The 17818-nt window shown below is 36.6% G+C and overlaps 1 long non-coding RNA gene across 1 annotated transcript in view; it reads left to right on the plus strand.

Annotated features, from left to right (window-relative positions):
• The window catches only part of LOC134477168 (uncharacterized), a 51419-nt gene that overhangs the window by 11080 nt on the left and 22521 nt on the right, over positions 1-17818 (plus strand). Inside the window, exons 2-3 of the long non-coding RNA XR_010049079.1 lie at positions 1305-1385; positions 2044-2132. This is a non-coding gene — a long non-coding RNA (uncharacterized LOC134477168). The remainder of the gene's footprint in view (positions 1-1304; positions 1386-2043; positions 2133-17818) is intronic.

Below are 17818 nucleotides of genomic sequence, written 5' to 3' on the forward strand. Positions count from 1 at the left end.
GGTTGCAGGTAGTAGGCCTTTGATGTCCTTAATGTAAGCTGCTTCCTTTGTATTCACTTCCTCCAAGGTCTCTCATTTGGTTAAAGACCTGTTTCTCATCCATTGTATTCCACTAGGCCCTGACAGCATTTTTACTTAAGTTAACTACTGGGGTCCTCTGGTATGTTAACTCCCTGAAGTCCCAACTATTAGTTTACTTTAGATTAATGATTCAGGTCCTCTGCCCTATCTGCCTAACTTTTTCTGGCACTTTGCTTTAGAAGCATTTTCACTATATGCAAATTTTTATTATACTGTTTTAACCAGTTAACTACCTTTCCTACAGATACCCTACTGAGTCAATGTGCTCCAGGCTGGGCTGTCCTGTAAGAGCCAGTAGAATATCCATAGTTCTCCTTTAGATGTGGTTTCTCAGTAGTTTAACTTGTCCTTGTAGATTATAACTAATATTTTACTGTTAATGTAGACTTACTTGTGGATCTTTTAGTTTTAATAGTTTTATCCTATCTATAGTCTGTTTTTTCATTTTTAGTTGAACACATGTTCAATTTAGGTTGATGGTTCTATTTCTTAAGAATACCAAGAAGGAGATTTTCCTTGCAAATTTTTTCTTTTTTTCTTCTCATACATATTTTTTATTAGTATATGTTTGTACTACAGAATGTTTGCATTTCTTGTGTGGAGTTGGTGTATGTATATAGCATATCTTAATTCCATTTTCATCCCCTTTCCTCCTCTTCCTCCACTCTGCCTCCATCTCTTGATCTCCTTCCCATATGAGGAAGATCTGTCTTCATACTTCCTATTACTTATCTTTTATTTTCCTCTAGATTTATAGTTTGAATTTTCCTTGCAAAATTTCTTTCTGAAAACAATCTTTTTTTTTTTTTTTTTTGGTCTTTTTCATTTTTATCGGTACCAGGGATCGAACTCACGACTGCCTGCTTGCAAGGCAGGCGCTTATGCCGCTGAGCTAAATCCCCAGCCCCTCTGAAAACAATCTTATGCTATTTGAAAAATTTCACTTGTAGATCGTATCTAACAAATCATTTGATAATTCAGGATATATGTAGATAGTGTAAGAAGTAGAATTGAAATAACCCAATTTGTTTTGTTTTGGGAAATTTTTATAAAAGTGGTTTTAATTTTGTCTGCACTGGAATCATTTTCTTGTTATATACTTTCCTTTGTGTATTTTGGTAAATTGTTGTTTTTCACAAAAAATACATAATCAGTTAGTTTTGTTTCAGCATTGTGTTTTAATATTATTTACTCCATCATACTGATAGGGGCATAAATTCAAGTCCCTCTAGGCTGAACCAAGGAGCAAGAACTTTTGATTAAATGGGAAATGGTGTGCAGCTGTGAATTCATTGCTCTCATAGGTAAGTCTCCCCCAGTCTTGCCTCTAAGTTAAGTCTACATGAAGCTTTCAATAATTTAAATTAGTCCCTACCAGCAATAAGGTAGTCATAAAGGACATTGTACTAAGAGAGAATAAAATGACATTATAGGCAATCCAAACCAGTGTTTAACTATCTTTCCCATTCTCCTGTTCTTACTCAGATATGCAAAGTAAATGAAATGAAGCTTGAGACTGTCATGCTAATGCTAAGCTAAGTAAGTCAGACTCAGAAAGTTAAATACTGTATATGTTATCTTATATGAGAAGCTTAAAATATAAATGAAGGAAAGAAGGAAGAAAAATGACAGGAAATTAGAAAGTAGATTCTTGGAAATGGGGACGTGAATTGAAGGGAGAGGAAACAGAGAGAGAAGTACAGGAATAAAATGATTAAGATATATTATATGCATGAACCGGTTACACAAAACAAACATCACTATTCTATATAAGAACATGCAATAATTTTAAAAATAAATTATATACCATGTAGTATTATTCAGTCATACATAAAAAAGAACAAAACTATGTCATTTGCGGGAAAATGAATAGAACAAAAAAATATCATTTTAAGTGAAACCCAGACTCAGAAATTCAACTATCATTTTTTCTCATATATTTTTCTTATATGTGGAATCTAGGCAGTGTGATGGTGGTGCTGGAGAGAACATGAAAGTAGAAGAAATGCTATTAGAGAAGAAGATAGAGGTCAGGAAGAGAAAAAAGGAGGGTAAGAGATAATCATGGAGTGTATATGTTCAAATCATGTTGTATGTATGTAACAGTAAAATCCATTATTCCATCACTAATATGAACCAATTAAAAACAAAACACTTAAAAGAATTTTCAGTCAGCAAAATGTTGTTTCTTCAGCTTTTCAATTTTCTTTTTTATTAGACTCATTCTGCAAGGCTTCTTCAGCCTCACTCAATTCCATCACCATCTCTGTCTGTAGTCTCTCTCTACCCCACTTCTTCCCTTCCTCCCTCTTTCTATTAACTCCATTCTAAAATCCCATCTCTTTCACAATACCACAACAGCTCTTGAAACAAATCCAAAGAAATTTTATTTTTTATTTTATTTTATTTAATTTTATTTTTTATCGCAATCAGTAGAAAAACAGGAGCATCAGGTTTCAGGTGTTCATCTATTTAGCTAACACATATGAAGGGTGGTCCCCTAGCTACGCACTTGGGGTCACTGAAAAAACACGACTGAACGATTCTGTCTCTATCTTTCAATCATATTTCATGGAAAAGGCAAGATAAAGATCCAGTGGTTGTCATAAATGTAGCAGATAAAATGAAAGGGACACACAGGCTCCTAGGGGGCTACAGAGGATGGGACTCTGATTCATTCTGTAGAGGATGGAGAGAGGGAAGGTAAAGTCAGAAAAATTTTCCTAATGAAACTAACCAAGTCTTAAGAAATAAGTTTACTGGATCAGGTAATAATCAAAAAGTGTTTTCAAGGAGAGAGAAGTCTCTCCAAAAGCAAAGGCTTGTGTCAAAACTTACATTTTAGAGGACTAACAACAATTTTGTAAAGTATATATTTATAACTCTATGTACCTACATAATTTTAGAATCCTTCTGTACGCTGTCAACCCTAACACAGTCTTATGCTGTCAGATTCATAAATTAGAGACTTAAACACACTCCCATGTTCTCATTTTGATGACTTCCAGTCAACCACTTTCAGGATATGGTCTCAAGATCATTGACTTGGCATGTGTGGTCCACCATGATCCAGTTTTTGCTTCTTTTTCCAGACTCTTCTATGATCATGAAATTTGTCAAATGTCAAACAGTTTATATGATAAATCAAATTCAAATATGAGCTACATAGACATAGGAATAAGACATTTTCCAGTGATAGGAAAGCAGCAGAATAGGGTGATCTTTTAGAGGTCACTGACAATGTTTGCAACACTGCTCACATGGGAATGCCTCTGAAACTTCCAGAGGTGGCATGGTCATGGCAAGTGCATGAGTCAAATGGTGTTTCTATTTTTAGTTTTTTGAGGAGTCTCCATACTAATTTGTATAGCGGATATACTAGTTTGCAACCCTCCAACAATGTTTCTTTTCCCTTGCATCCTTGCTAGCATTCATTGTTTTGTTGTGTTCTTCCCCCCTACATTTTAATGTCAGCAGAGTAATTATACAAAACAGGGGGGTTCATTTGTGCAGATTTATACATACACATAACATACTTTAATTATTTCCCCATATTATCCTTCTTTTCTACCTTCCCTCTTTGACCAACATTTTTTGTTTCAATATGCATAATGTATTTTGATTATACTCACGCTCTTTATTGCCCAGTTTGTCTTCTTTCCCTCCTCTTTTTTCAGAGTTATTTTGATTTACATTTTCCTATGGCTAAACACATTGTAAATTTTTTCTATATACTTATTAGTCATTTGTATTTCTTCTTTTGAAAAGTGTCTATTGAGTTCATTTGTTCCTTTTTGATCAGGTCATTTGTTTTGAGGGGGTTAATTTTTTTGATTTATTCATATATTCTAAATATTAGACTATCAGAAAAATAGTTATCAAAAACTTTCAAGCTGTGAGATATGGCATGCTTGTGTAATCTTAGCACTCGGGAGGCCAAGGCAGGACAATCCTTGCAAATTGAAAACCAGCCTGGGCTACAAAGTGAGCTCAAGGCCTGCCTAACCTGCACAGTGAGACTGTCTCAAAAAGACAAAAAAAAAAAAAAAAAAAATTCCTTCCATTTTGTAGGCTACTTTTTGTCGTGTTGATTGTTTTCTTTACAGTGCAGAAGTTTCTTAATTTGATATAATCCCATTTGTTGATTCTTGGTATTATTTTCTGTATCTGCATTTCATTCAGGAGGTTTTTGTCTATGCCCACAGCTTCAAATGTTTCATCTACGTTGTATTCTAGAAGTTTCAATGTTTCTGTTTTTCTGTTTTCTGTTTAGGTTTTTAATTCGTCTTTATTTGATTTTGGTACAGCGTGAGAGATAGGGATGCAGTTTCAATATTATTTAAATGGATACCCAGTTTTCCTACCACCATTTGTTAAAGAGGGTGTCTTTTTTCCAGGGTATGTTTTTGGCTTTTTTTTTGGTCAAAATTTGAATGTCTGAGGATGTGTGGGATCATATTTGTGTCTTGTGTTCTAGTCCTTTGGTCAAAAGTGTCTGTTTTGCCAGTGACATGTTATTTTTCTCACAATGGCTTTGTAGTGTAACTTGAAGCCTGGTATTATGATTCTTTTTGATTAAGATTATTTGTCTATGATGGATCTTTTCTGATTCCATATAAATTTTAAGATTGTTTTCTTTAGTTATATGAAGAATATTATTGATATTTTAATAGATATTGGTTTACAATTGTGTTCACATTGCCATTTTCATGATATTAGTTATTCCCATCCAAGATCAAGGGATGTCTTTCTATTTTCTTTTTTTTTTTTTTTGTCTTTTTCCTTTTTATCGGTACCGGGGATCAAACTCACGACTGCCTGCTTACAAGGCAGGCGCTTATGCCTGCTGAGCTAAATCCCCAGCCCGTCTTTCTATTTTCTAGGGCCTTCTTCAGTGTCCTTCTTCAGAATTTTATAATTTCCATTACGGAGGTCTTTCAATACTCCATCGTTAGGTTCATTCTTAGATATTTACATTTTTTAAAAAGCTATTGTGTATGAAATTGTTTCCCGGATTTCTTTCTCAGAGGATTCATTATTGATCTACAGGGACAATGTTGATTTTTGTTGGTTGGTTTTGTGTGCTGACACATTTACTTTACACACTTATCTATTGATGGACACCTACACTGGTCCTGTGTTTGCTGTTGTGAACTGTGCCATAATAAACATGGGTATAGATATCTCTATAGTGTGCTGAATTATGTGCTTCGTAATACAATGCAGAGTGGGACAGCTGAGCCTCAAGTGTGTTGTATTGGTTTTCTGAGAAACCTCCATCATGATTTTAACTATGGCTGTACTAATGTACATTCTCCTAAACAGTGTTTCTTTTACTCTGTATACTCTCAACAGTTATTGGCTTTTTGGAGGTTCTCTGGATGATAGTCACTCTAATAGGGGTAAAGTGGATTCTCAATGTAGTTTTGCTTTGCATTTCCCTTATGGCTAGAGACAAAAATTTTTTCTCATAATCATTGACCATTTTACTTTTGAAAAGTATCTGTTCAGTTCATATTTCCATTTATTGATTAGATTGTTCTTTTGGTTTTACTTTTTTGAGATATATTCTGGATATTGATACTATCATAATAGTGCATGGAAATGCATATTTTTCATTTTGTAGTTTGTCCCTTTATTGTGTACAAAATTTTACATTTGACATAATCTCCTTTGTTGATTCTTGTTATTATTTCCTGACCGATTGCCTACACCTATACTTTGAAGTGTTTCCCTTATGTTTTCTTCTAGCAGTTTCAAAATTTCTGGTCTTCCATTATGATCGTATTTCTGAAGATGATTTTTGGACAGGGTAAACTGGGGATCTATTTCAGTCTTATACATAGGGTACCCAGTTTTCCAAGCATCACATGTGCTGATTGAAAATTCTTGTTCAATCTTTTTTCCAGTTAGATTTGCTGGGATATCAACCAAGATAAATACACTTAGTTCCAGCCCTCCAAAATCTTTCAAACATGGGAAAAACAAAATTTTAGGTTGAAATGTACGAATGTTGAGGGTTAGTGGTGCAGAAGTGAGAACCCCAGGACACTACCTGGAAAGAATTGTAATCTATCGTGGCTGGATCCTAGTATGGAGAAGGGTGTTGATGAAAGCTTTGAACGTGAGGTCAGAGGTGGGCAGCATGAACTCTGATTATTTCTGAATGCAGGAAAAGTTTGACTAGAACTTCTCAGAGCTGGAATCTGACAGCAGTTTGAGAATAGATTAATACGCTCTCTTTTATTTTCTCTGCCTTTGCTTTCCTTTCTCAGCCAGGTTCATGAATATAACATACGGTTAGAGATTTGCTTCCTGGGTGCTGAGTTACACTATAAGATATAAAGAAGAGACAAGTAGAATCCCTGTGTATAAAGCAAGTCTGCTTCTCAAGCTGATGCCTTCCCTGGTTTGCTCCCAGTACAGTTAGGCAGGTACTCACATGGTGTGTTTTAGGATTGTGCTTTGGGGAGGTGTGTTAATCAAGTTACTTTAAGAAAATGGAGCTGGTAAAAAACATCAGCATTTGTATATCATTATCTTATCTGTGTATCCAAGAAGACATTTATAGTAATGTTTTGCTCATATTACTGTGCAGGCTGAGGAGGTCCCTGGTCTGCCTTCTGCAAACTGCAGATGCCGGAAAACGGATGGCATAGTGCCTGGACCTGAGAGTTGAAAGCTGATGGTATAGAGGCCAGCCTAGGTCTCAAGGCCTGAGAACCAGGAGCCCTGAGGACAGGAGATCTGTAGCCCAGCTCAAGAATTAAGGCAGAGAGCAGACAAATTCAACCTTCTTCCACCTTTACGGTTTAGTCAAGCCCTCAGTGAGTTAGATGGTGCCCCCCACAGTGGAGAAGCCTATCTGCTTTCTTTTATTCAGTCTGTGAATTCAAATCTTTATCAATCTTTTTTGACACATTCGCAGACCTAATCAGAAATGATGTTTAAGCAGATATGTGGACATCCTGCGACACAGCCATATTGACACAAAACTGTCATGGGGAGCTACTGACATGATACCCTCTTCCTTAACATTGCATGATGTATTTGTTAAAGCTTTTAGAGTCATATGTGGTTCTCAGCCCAACACTGCTGGGTTGGTCTTGGCACTGACTCAGAAACAAATGTAGTGTTAAGGAAAGTGCTATACTAGGAGTTAGCTTGTCTGTGTTCTCAGCCTGACTTCACCACCAACAACTACAGCTGTGGTCTCAAGGCAGTCCCTTTACCTTCCTGAGTCTCAGCTTTCTTATTCTTAAAATAGGTATGGTGCCACCACCTCTGTCTATCTTGCTGAGTTATGGTGGCACTAAATGAGATATTTGTGGAGATTTGCATTTTGAGTATTAAAGAGTCCTATACATTTCTATTGGCTCATGTGTATTCCAGGGGAGACTGTTACGGAACTTACTTATGAGTAATTACATAAAAGTATATTGCTGGGGCTGGGGATTTAGCTCAGCAGCATAAGCGCCTGCCTTGCAAACAGGCAGTCGTGAGTTCAATCCCTGGTACTGATAAAAACAAAAACAAACAAACAAAAAAATGTATATTGCTTAATTTTTAAGACTTAAAAACCACTGAAGAAGTTTAAATTTGTCTGTTGAGTCAAGCACTGACTCAAAACAAAACAAAACAATGAATCAAAGCAAAACAAAAAACACCAAAAAAAGATTTCAGTGAAAACTAGGCCAAAGCCGAGGCTTGTGACTGGATAGAACTTCAATGATACGGCCACTGCAGCTAATTTTCCTGTACTGAATTTGCTACGAGCAGTTTCCCGTTTTTAACCCAAGCAGACATGCTTGTCCCCAAGGGGTTCATTAGCTCAGTGCTCCACAGGCGTCTTTTCTTTCCTGCTATTTGTTGGCAGCCTGAAGACACAACAGCAGATGGGGAGGGTTGGGCCTCACCTTTGTTGTTAATACTTATAATCTTATTAAAGGCTAAAGAAATACATGATCAGCTAACTCCTTGTATTGCTAAAAACTGATTTACCAGCATCACATCAAATATTTACCTTCCCCTAAGCTACCAGTAATTACAAACTGATATTGTTCAAGCTCAAACACTGAGTAATGAATTTCTGCTAATTATTAGGCACTGATGAAAAATGTGATTGGCTCATTCCCAGCATTATCCTGGGCATCTCATCTTTCTGCATGAGGGAAAACTTCAATGAATATGAATATATTCAGTGCTGCTGGAAAGCACTTCAACAGTGTCAACCAGAAATAATTACCAGTGTGTCTGGAAAAGTGATTAAAATGACTTAACATTAAGATTTTGGTTCACCATAGTTATTTCTATACAAATATGCCACATTTTTCAACTGACATAGGTGTCTTAATTAAAAATAGGCTAAAGTTTTGTATAACAAGAGACTTTGAAAATTCACCAAACCTCACACACACAAAAATAATGATTCCTGCATTAGCTGCAAATGAAAGTGATCTTTCTCCTTGTTGTAGACTGTACTAGGCTTTCAAGAAGTTACACTGAGGGCCGTTATTGACTCACTCATTTCCTGATGGAATATTCAAATGTGTTTTAGATGCTTTGCTTTCGTTTAAAAGTGGGAAGGGGAGTGTGTGGTCTGTCTGTCTTAGGAAACCTCCAAGTGGGAAGCAACACATGGCTTTTTTTCTTCCTCCAGTTGCCACCTGCAAGGGGACCCCAGAGATGACTGGTGAAAATTTGCAGGTGGTGATGAAAGGGCTCAGAAAACTACAGTGGGCCCAGGTCCCAAGTCCGCCCCCCGCCCCTTTTTAGTAAACATTTCTTGTTTCTGCTTCTTTTTATGCTCTAATTCAATTATGTGGAATGTCCAAAATTTTATTAGAAAAACTCTAATACTCTATAAATCTTTTATGTCTGACTCAAAAAATTAGCTGTAAAACAAGCCCAACAGGTGGACCTGTTTTCTCCCTCTACACGCAGTTTCCTGGAAGTTACGTGCTCTGTCTGCTCTTTCAGTGGTCATCCTAGTTACATTAACATGTACGCTGAAAGTCTAAAGCCAGCAGATGTCATCTGTGTTATGTTAGGACGCTTGCAGTAACTTAATCCGAATTGGAAATAAGGCGAAACTTCTGGAGTTGCAAGGTAGGTAAGAAAGGATTTGCGTTAGAGACAACTCCAAATGAAAGTCGTTTGATCCTGTCTTATCTCCTCTCTCTGTACACACTGCCTTCACAGACCGTAGTTCCCAGGGCTCCAGTTATCCTCCACACAAGCTAATACTTCCTTCAGTCCAGACTCCCTTGAGAGCTCACAACCTGTTCATGTGCTGGATAGTGGAACTTCAACAGTCTTAACACTATTGCCATTCTTTTATTATTTGGTTATGACATTTTTTTCCATTTCCATTAAAATGACTTAACATTAAGATTTTGGTTCACCATAGTTATTTCTATACAAATATGTCACATTTTTCTCTTTTTTCCAAAGAGAAAAAAATTGCCTGAAATTGTATCTCCCTCCTACCTTGCTTTTCTTGAGATACTGATCAGACTGCTGATAATCTAATCTTGGTCACTGGTACTACTAGTCAGACCAGTTAGAGCACAAGCCAGAGTCCTATCCATGAGAACTTCGTACCTCTCATTCCCTATTTCCAGTTTTTCCATTCTTAATTACCTCTCAGTTCTGCATCCTCCTCACAGCCCTCACCATATCCAGCTGGTGCTCACTTATGTCTGTGTTTCGCCAAGTCTTGCCTGGCCTGAGTCTCCTAGTTTTGTTGTCAGACTTTCCATCCTCCAATATTCCCATCACTTCTTTCCACTGAGCCATTGTTTTCTTGTCGCTTGTGTAAGATTTTTCCATGGTTATTCATTGCCTAGAGACAAAGTTTAAGCTTCTAAGCACGACATTGTAGGGATAGCATTGTGCCTTCCTTACTACCAGCAGCCATTCATGCCTCCAATTGCTGATTTTGTCTTTATTTAGAATTGGAAACATGCTGGATCCTGGAACAAAAGGAAAAACTGGTAGAAGGGATTCTGGCTTTATTTTAAAAAGTGCAACTTTGTTCCTCTCAGCTTTTTTGCACTAATTTTTATTTAGAATTACTGTGGTCAACTAATACCTATTTTGATTACTGAGTTTTTGTATGCCTCCCTTAAGTTTGTGCCTGAGGTGGCAAGTGCCTCTCTGGCAATAAAGGCAGCCCAGCGGGAAGTTAGGAAAAACTTGAGCCCTGCTGATACCATCTGAATCATGAATCCACATGCACCTGAGGTCTATACCTGGATTTCCTTTCTTTTTTATTTTTTATTTTTATTTAAAGGAACAAACAAAACAATATAAGGGTACAAGTAATACAGAATTTAAAAAAAAACAGTAAGAAATCACTAGTTAATAGATTACATATTGTCATCTTAGAAATAGTTGTTCAAGTTACAGGATTAAAGCATACAAAGTGGGCATTCAAACAGTGAGACTGCAAACAGTTGTGCTCAACAAAAACTTAGTAATATGGTCATCTATCTTATCACACCTAAACACACTTGCAGTTGTATCCTTTAGAGCACTTTTTTTTCCCTCTCTTATTTACAACAACATTTACACATTTTGGGTTTTATTACTCCCATAGTTCTTATTAATTTTTTGGAAGAGAATAAAACCAAATATGACAAAACAAAGCAGTCAGTCAAAACAAAGGATGGACATAGCACCTGATGTAAAAACAGAATACAAGGTAATCAACAATGGTTACCATAATGCCTCTTGCTACCTTAAAAAGAATTGCCTGTATAATTAGGTATAATAAAACTGAACAAAACAGTACAGAACAAGACCAACAAAACCTAAACATGGAGACATTCCAGGACTTCAAAAGAAGATAATAGTCAAACCAGAATGGGCGTTATAGTGAATCTTATTGCCTTCAAAGTAGTTGCCTATCCTCTCAAACTTGATACTATCAAACAGAACAGAACAGAGTAAAATCAGTCAAAACAAGATGGTGGGAGCAATACAGGGCTTCAAATCAAGTTAATAGGAAATCAAAAAAGTTACTATAATTGTCCTGCTAATTTTTTTGATTTTTTCCCCTTAATTAAAATAATTATAAAAATAAATACTTTTTTTTAAAAAAGGGAGATTGAGATAAAAGAGGACATAACAACTAACAATACAGATCAAAGCATAGCAAATTTCAGCAACCTAGTCCTTCACCACAAGATAACCCGATTTAATAGTAGTTACCACAGTGTCTCTTTCCTTGAAATATTTGAGTATAACTTTGTATACTATGGCTTCAAACATAAGAAGGCAGTATGAAACCATTCAAGAAGGTGAAAGTATTACAGGGTATTTAGAACCAGCTAACGGAAAATGAACAATGGTTTCTATATTATCTCTTTGCCTATAAAAATTTTTGTTTATAGTATCACATATAATAAAATTCAGTAAGATACAATATGATAAAACCAATGGAGACAGAAGAACAAAAGTTTGGTGGAACTTAAAAACAAGATGATATTAAATCAGCACTAGCTATTATGATGTCTTGTTTTCTTGAAAATAGCTGTTCATATCATCACAGGCAATAATATCAAACAGCCCAGAATAAAGCCATTCCAATTAATGAGTGAAAACTTTATAAGGCTTCAAAGCCACTTAATGGGGAATCATGATTACCACATACTTTTATATATTTGAATCATTTCTTACAATAGGGAAACTATTCGGAATTCATACATGCGAGATTGATTTATTTCACTTATGAGTATGGTCTCAAGCTGCGTCCATTTATTTATAAATATCTCAATGTGATCCTTCTTTATAGCTGAGGAGTACTCCATTGTTTAAAAATACCACAACTTTTTTTATCCATTCCTCAGTTGATGGACACTTGGGTTGTTTCCAAGATCTGATAATTACAAATTGTGCTGCTATAAACATGGGTGCACATATATCACTGTAGTATGATGCTTTCAGTTCTTCTGGAATATGCCTAAAAGTGGGATAGCTGGAACAAATGGGACTTCCAATCCCAGCTTTTTAAGAAATCTCCAGACAGACCTCCACAATGGTTGCACCAGTCTACACTCCCACTAACAGTGCAGGAGAGTTCCTTTTTCCCCCACAGCCTCTCCAGCAACCATTGTTGATGGTTTTCTTGATCCTGGCCATTCTTTCAGGAGTGAGATGGAATCTCAGTGTGGTTTTAATTTACATTTCTCTAATGAGTAATGATGATGAACATTTTTTCATTTATTTATTTGCCATTGGTATTTCTTCATCTGAGAAGTGTGTATTCCTCTCAGATGTCCATTTTTGGATTGGATCTTTGAATTTTGGGGGTCTGAGTTTTTAAAATTCTTTATACGTGTTAGATAGAAGTCCTTTGTCTGAGGGAGAGTTCATTAAGATTTTTTCCCAGTTTGTGGGTTTTCTTTTGCCTATGCTGGACATTTCTTTTGCCATGCAGAAACTTTTTAATAAGAGGTGGTCCCAGGTATTGATTCTGGGAAATGCGATTTGAGTCCTGTTCGTGAATTCTCTACCTACCCCTATGTCTTCAATGTTTCTATCCAATTTGTCTTCCAGTGGATTTAGTGTTTCTGTTTTAATATTTAGATCTTTTATCCATTTAGATTTTAATTTAGTACATGGTGGTAGGCATGGGTCTAGTTTTAGTTTTTGGTATATGGAAAGCCAGTTTTTCCAACACCATTTATTAAAGAGACTGTCATTCTTCCAGTGAACCTGTTTGGCTCCTTTATCAAAGATAAGGTGGTTGAGTGTGTTTGTAGTTGTGGTTGTATCTTCTAATCTATTCCATTGATCTTTGGCTCTGTTTTGATTCCAGTACCATGTTGATTTTACTATGGTTGCTTTGTAGTATAACTTCAAGCCAGGGATTGTGATGCTTTCTGCCTTGCCTTTGTTGCTTAGAACTGGCTTTGCTATTCTAGGTCTCTTCTCACTCCAGATGAAATTTAGGAGTGATTTCTCTAGATCTATGAGGTATGTTGATGTTATTTTTATTGGGATTGCACTGAATCTGTATAAGAGTTTTGGGAGAATGGCCATTTTCACAATATTTATTCTTCCTATCCATGAGCAAGGGATGTCTTTCCATTTTCTGAGATCATCTTCAATTTCTTTTTTCAGTGTATTGTAATTTTCCCTGTATAGGTCTTTCACTTCTTTCATAAGAGTAATTCCTAAATATTTCATTTTTTTGGTTGCTAGTGTGAAGGATGTGACTTCTCTCATTTTTCTCTCTGTGATTTTGTTGTTGGTGTATAGGAATGCTATTGATTTTTGAGTATTGATTTTGTATTCAGCTACATTACTGAATTTATTTATTATATCTAAGAGTCTTTCAATGGAGTTTAGGGGGTCTTCTATGTAGAGTATCATGTCATCTGCAAATAATGATGAGTTAACTTCTTTTTTTCTTATGTAATAAAAGGGTAACCCTTTTATTTCTCTTTCTTGTCTAATTGCTCTGGCTAGTATTTCCAGTACAATATTAAATAGGAGTGGTGATAAAGGATATTCTTGTCTTGTGCCTGATTTTAAAGTAAAGGCCTTCAGTTTTTGGCCATTTAGTATGATACTGGCTGTTGGTTTGTCATTAATGGCCTTTATTATATTGTGGTAAAGACCATCTATTCCAATTTTCTGTAAATTTCTTATCATGAATGGATGTTGGACCTTATCAAAAGCTTTTTCTGCATCTATAGAAATCATCATGTGATTCTGACTTTTGGCTTTGTTGATATGGTGGATTACATTTATTGATTTACATATGTTGAACCATCCCTGCATGCCTGGGATGAATCCCATTTGGTCATGGTGTATAATCTTCTTGCTGATTTGCTGCATCCTATTTGCCAATATTTTATTGAGGATTTTTGCATTTGTGTTCATTAGGGAGATTGGTCTATATTTTTCTTTTTTAGTTGGGTCTTTCTCAGGTTTTGGTACTAGAGTAATATTTGCTTCCAGGAATGACTTAGGCAGGATTGCTTCCCTTTCAATTTCATTGAGGAGTTTGGAGAGTGTCGGCACTAGGTCTTTGTATTTCTTGTAGAATTCTGCAGTGAATCTGTCAGGGCCTGGGCTCTTCTTTGGAGGTAAGGACTTAATTACATTTTGAACTTCATTAATAGAAATTAGGTTATTCAGCAGTTTTACATCCTCTGATCTAGCTTTGGTAGTTCATATGTTTTTAGGAATCTGTCTATTTCTTCTGTGTTATCAAAACCTTTGAGAGTAGAGGTTTTTGAAATAGGTGTTGATCTTCTGTATTTCTACCAAGTCTGTAGTGATTTCACCTTTTTCATTTCTTATTGCATAATTTTGAGCTCTTTCTTCCCTTTTTAAAATAAGGGGCTAAAAATTATAGTTAATTCAATTATAATAGTTAATTCAATTATATTATAATTATAATATTGTCTAGGGGCTTATCAATTTTATTTATTCTTTCAAAGAACCAACTCTTTGATTCATTGATTCTCTATATTGTTTTCTTAGTCTGTATTGCATTGATTTCTGCTCTGATCTTTGTAATTTCTTCCTTTCTTTTGGCTTTGGACTAGACTTGCTCTTCTTTTTCTAGATGTTTCAGGTTTAGCATCAGGTTATTTATTTGTATTCCTTCTGTTTTCCTGATGTGGAAACTCAGTGCAATAAATTTTCCTCTGAGGACAGCTTTCATTGCATCCCACAGATTCTGGTAAGTTGTATTGGTATTCTGTTTCTTTTTTTTCTTTTTTTTATCGGTACCAGGGATCGAACTCATGACTGCCTGCTTGCAAGGCAGGCGCTTATGCCGCTGAGCTAAATCCCCAGCCCTCGTATTTTCATTTTCTTGTAGGCATGGTTTAGTTTCTTCTTTAATTTCTCCTGCGACCCACTGATTACTCAAGAGTGTGATCTTCAGTTTCCATATGTTTGTGGGATTTTTTTTTAGTATGTTTTATCATTAATTTCTAATTTCAAAGCACTATGTTCTGATAACATGTAAGGGATAATTTCAACTCTTTTGCATTTATTTTAATATGTTCTGTGACCTAATATATGGTCTATTTTAGAGAATGACCCATGTACTGTTGAGAAGAATGCATATTCTGATGTTGTTGGGTGGAATACTCTGTATATGTCTATCAAGTCCATTTGGTCACATGTGTGATTCAGTTCTGTTATTTCTTTGCTGATTTTCTGTCTGGTTGATCCGTCCCTTGGTGTCAATGATGTGTTAAGGTCTCCTGTTATAATTGTGTTACTGATAATTTGATTTTTCATTTCTGTTAATACTTGTTTTATATAACAAGGTGGCCTGGAATTTGGTGCATATATATTTAAGATAGTTACCTCTTCCTCTTAAGTTTTCTCTAACAAGTATGTAGTGACTTTCTTTGTCTCTTCTCATCATTATTGGTTTAAAGTTCATATTGTCTGGAAACAGAATGGCTACTCCTGATTTTTTGGGGGGGATTCTTGTTGCATGAAGAATTGTTTTCCATCCTTTGACTTTCAATCTGTGAGTATCCTTTTGGGGTAGATGGGTTTCTTGTAGACAGCATATGGTTAGATTTTGTTTCCTCATCCATTCTGCCAGTCTATTTCTTTTAATTGATGCATTGAGACCATTTACATTAATGGTTATAACTGTTATATGCTGGTTTATTGTTGACATGTTATCTTTCTGCTGTTGAATCTTTATCTTTCTGTTCTGTTTAATTATCTGCTTTGCTTAGTGGTTTTTTTCCCTAACTGTATCTAAACTGTCTTTTAATATTTTTTGCAGGGTTGGCTTGGTGATCATGAAGTTTTTCAGCTGGTCTTTGTCATGGAAGTATCTTATTTCATCATCAATTTTGAAGGACAGTTTTGCAGGGTATGTCAGTCTAGGTTGGAAATCTTTTTTGTCTAGGATCTGGAATACTTCACTCCATTCTCTCCTTGACTTTATTATTTGTGCTGAGAGGTCTGCTGTGATTCTGATAGGTTTTCCTTTATATGTGATCTGTCTTTTCTCTCTGACAGCTTTTAATATTCTATTCTTACGTTGGATTTCTGGGATGGTGATTATTATATGTGTGGGTGTAGTTTTATTTTGGTTATGATTATTTGGAGTTCTATATGCTTCACTGATCCTGATGTCAGTTTCCGATCTTATGCTTGGGAAATTTTCAGCTATTATTTCTCTAAATATCCTCTTGATGTACTTTATGTCGTCCCCATCTTTTTCATTAATCCCTATCAATCTTATGTTGTTTTTCTTGCATTGTTGCAGTTTTTGAGTTGTTATTTTCTGATTCTTTGTTATTTTTAAAAGATCTTTCCTTTCCTGTTCACTAGCTGCAATCTTGTCTTCAAGGTCTGAAATTCTATCTTCACTTTCATTGAGACGGTTTTTACAGCTTTCAGTGGAATTTTTGATTTCCTGTATATCTCTGTGCATCTGGTTTATATATTCTGTTAGTTTCTTATTTTGCTCATCTAGGGTTTCTATCTTTTTGTTTAGTTCCTCCAATTTTTAAACTGTGTTTTCTTTAGATATACTCATCATTTGTTTCATTTCTTTTATCATTTCTTCTTTTACCTGGGAGATTATTTCTAGTTTGAATTCCTTTAAAGCTTCCTGGAGTTGCTTGTTTATTTCAGTTGCTATTATGTCCGATATTTGAGGTATATGGCATATTTCTTCTTCTATATACATGGCTCCTAAGGTTTCTTTGGATTGGCTGGAGGTTTGAGATTGTAATTTGGTCTTTCACTTTGTCATTTTCCTGTATTTCTGTGTTTCAAGTGTTTTGAGTGCTACTCTAAGGCTTCTTCAGGGTCTGTTGGAAAACCTCTTCAATGCCTTCAGCTCCTGGGACTCTGGCACCCCCTCCCCTGGATTGATAGATGGTCAGTGGGGGTGGAGCAGGCCAGGATCAAGCCCAGCCTCTGCAACCAATGGCGCCTGCCTGCTTGCTTAGCACTCCACAGTGTGCCAAGCACAGCTGGGAGAGGGGAGGCTGATGCCTGCTCCTGAGACCTGCTCCAGTGCACCCAGAAGTCACTAGGTTCCCTGGCCAGGGCTGAGAGAGGGTCCCAAACTAGCTGGGCTGGGGGGAAAGTGAGCAGGGTACTTATGCCAGTCCTCCGGGCCTCTGGAACCAGTGGCACTCACCTGCTTGCTTAGAACTCCACAGTCCTCCCAGCACAGCCAGGAATGGGGAGGCCGATGCAGGCGCCCCAGACCCGCCAAGTCAGTGCACCTAGAAGCTGTGGGGTCCCAAACAAGCTGGACTCAGGGAAATGTGCGTGGGGCACTCACGCCAGGCTGCCGGGTCTCTGGAACCGGTGGCGCCCATCTGCCTGCTTAGAACTCCACAGTCCTCCAACACAGCTGGATCAGGGAGGCCTACACCTGGATTTTCTAGTCTCATGAAATACCCCCCCCCCTTTTTGTTTAAGCCAGTCTCTCTTCACTCACTGGAGGAGAGCTCATGAATGATAAGAGGAGAATAGGAGGGGCTCCTTATGACATGGCCCTTCCTCTCACTTTTTCATATCATCCTTCCTTGCTTCCTCAGAGCACGTTGTGTCTCTGCCACACCGTGTAATGTGCTGCTTCCTGGACATGTTGTTTTGTGTGTCATGTGCCTCTGTGCACAGGTCCCCTCTTCTGAGAATGTGCTGGGAATGTTCTTTACCTGGTCTGTCTTGTGAAAATACCTTGTCTTTAATATGCAGTTTAAATATCACCTCTGCTGTG

Source organism: Cavia porcellus, unplaced genomic scaffold, assembly GCF_034190915.1.
Source record: "Cavia porcellus strain 051 isolate PalLab524CR breed Dunkin Hartley unplaced genomic scaffold, mCavPor4.1 scaffold_8, whole genome shotgun sequence".
NCBI lineage: Eukaryota > Metazoa > Chordata > Mammalia > Rodentia > Caviidae > Cavia > Cavia porcellus.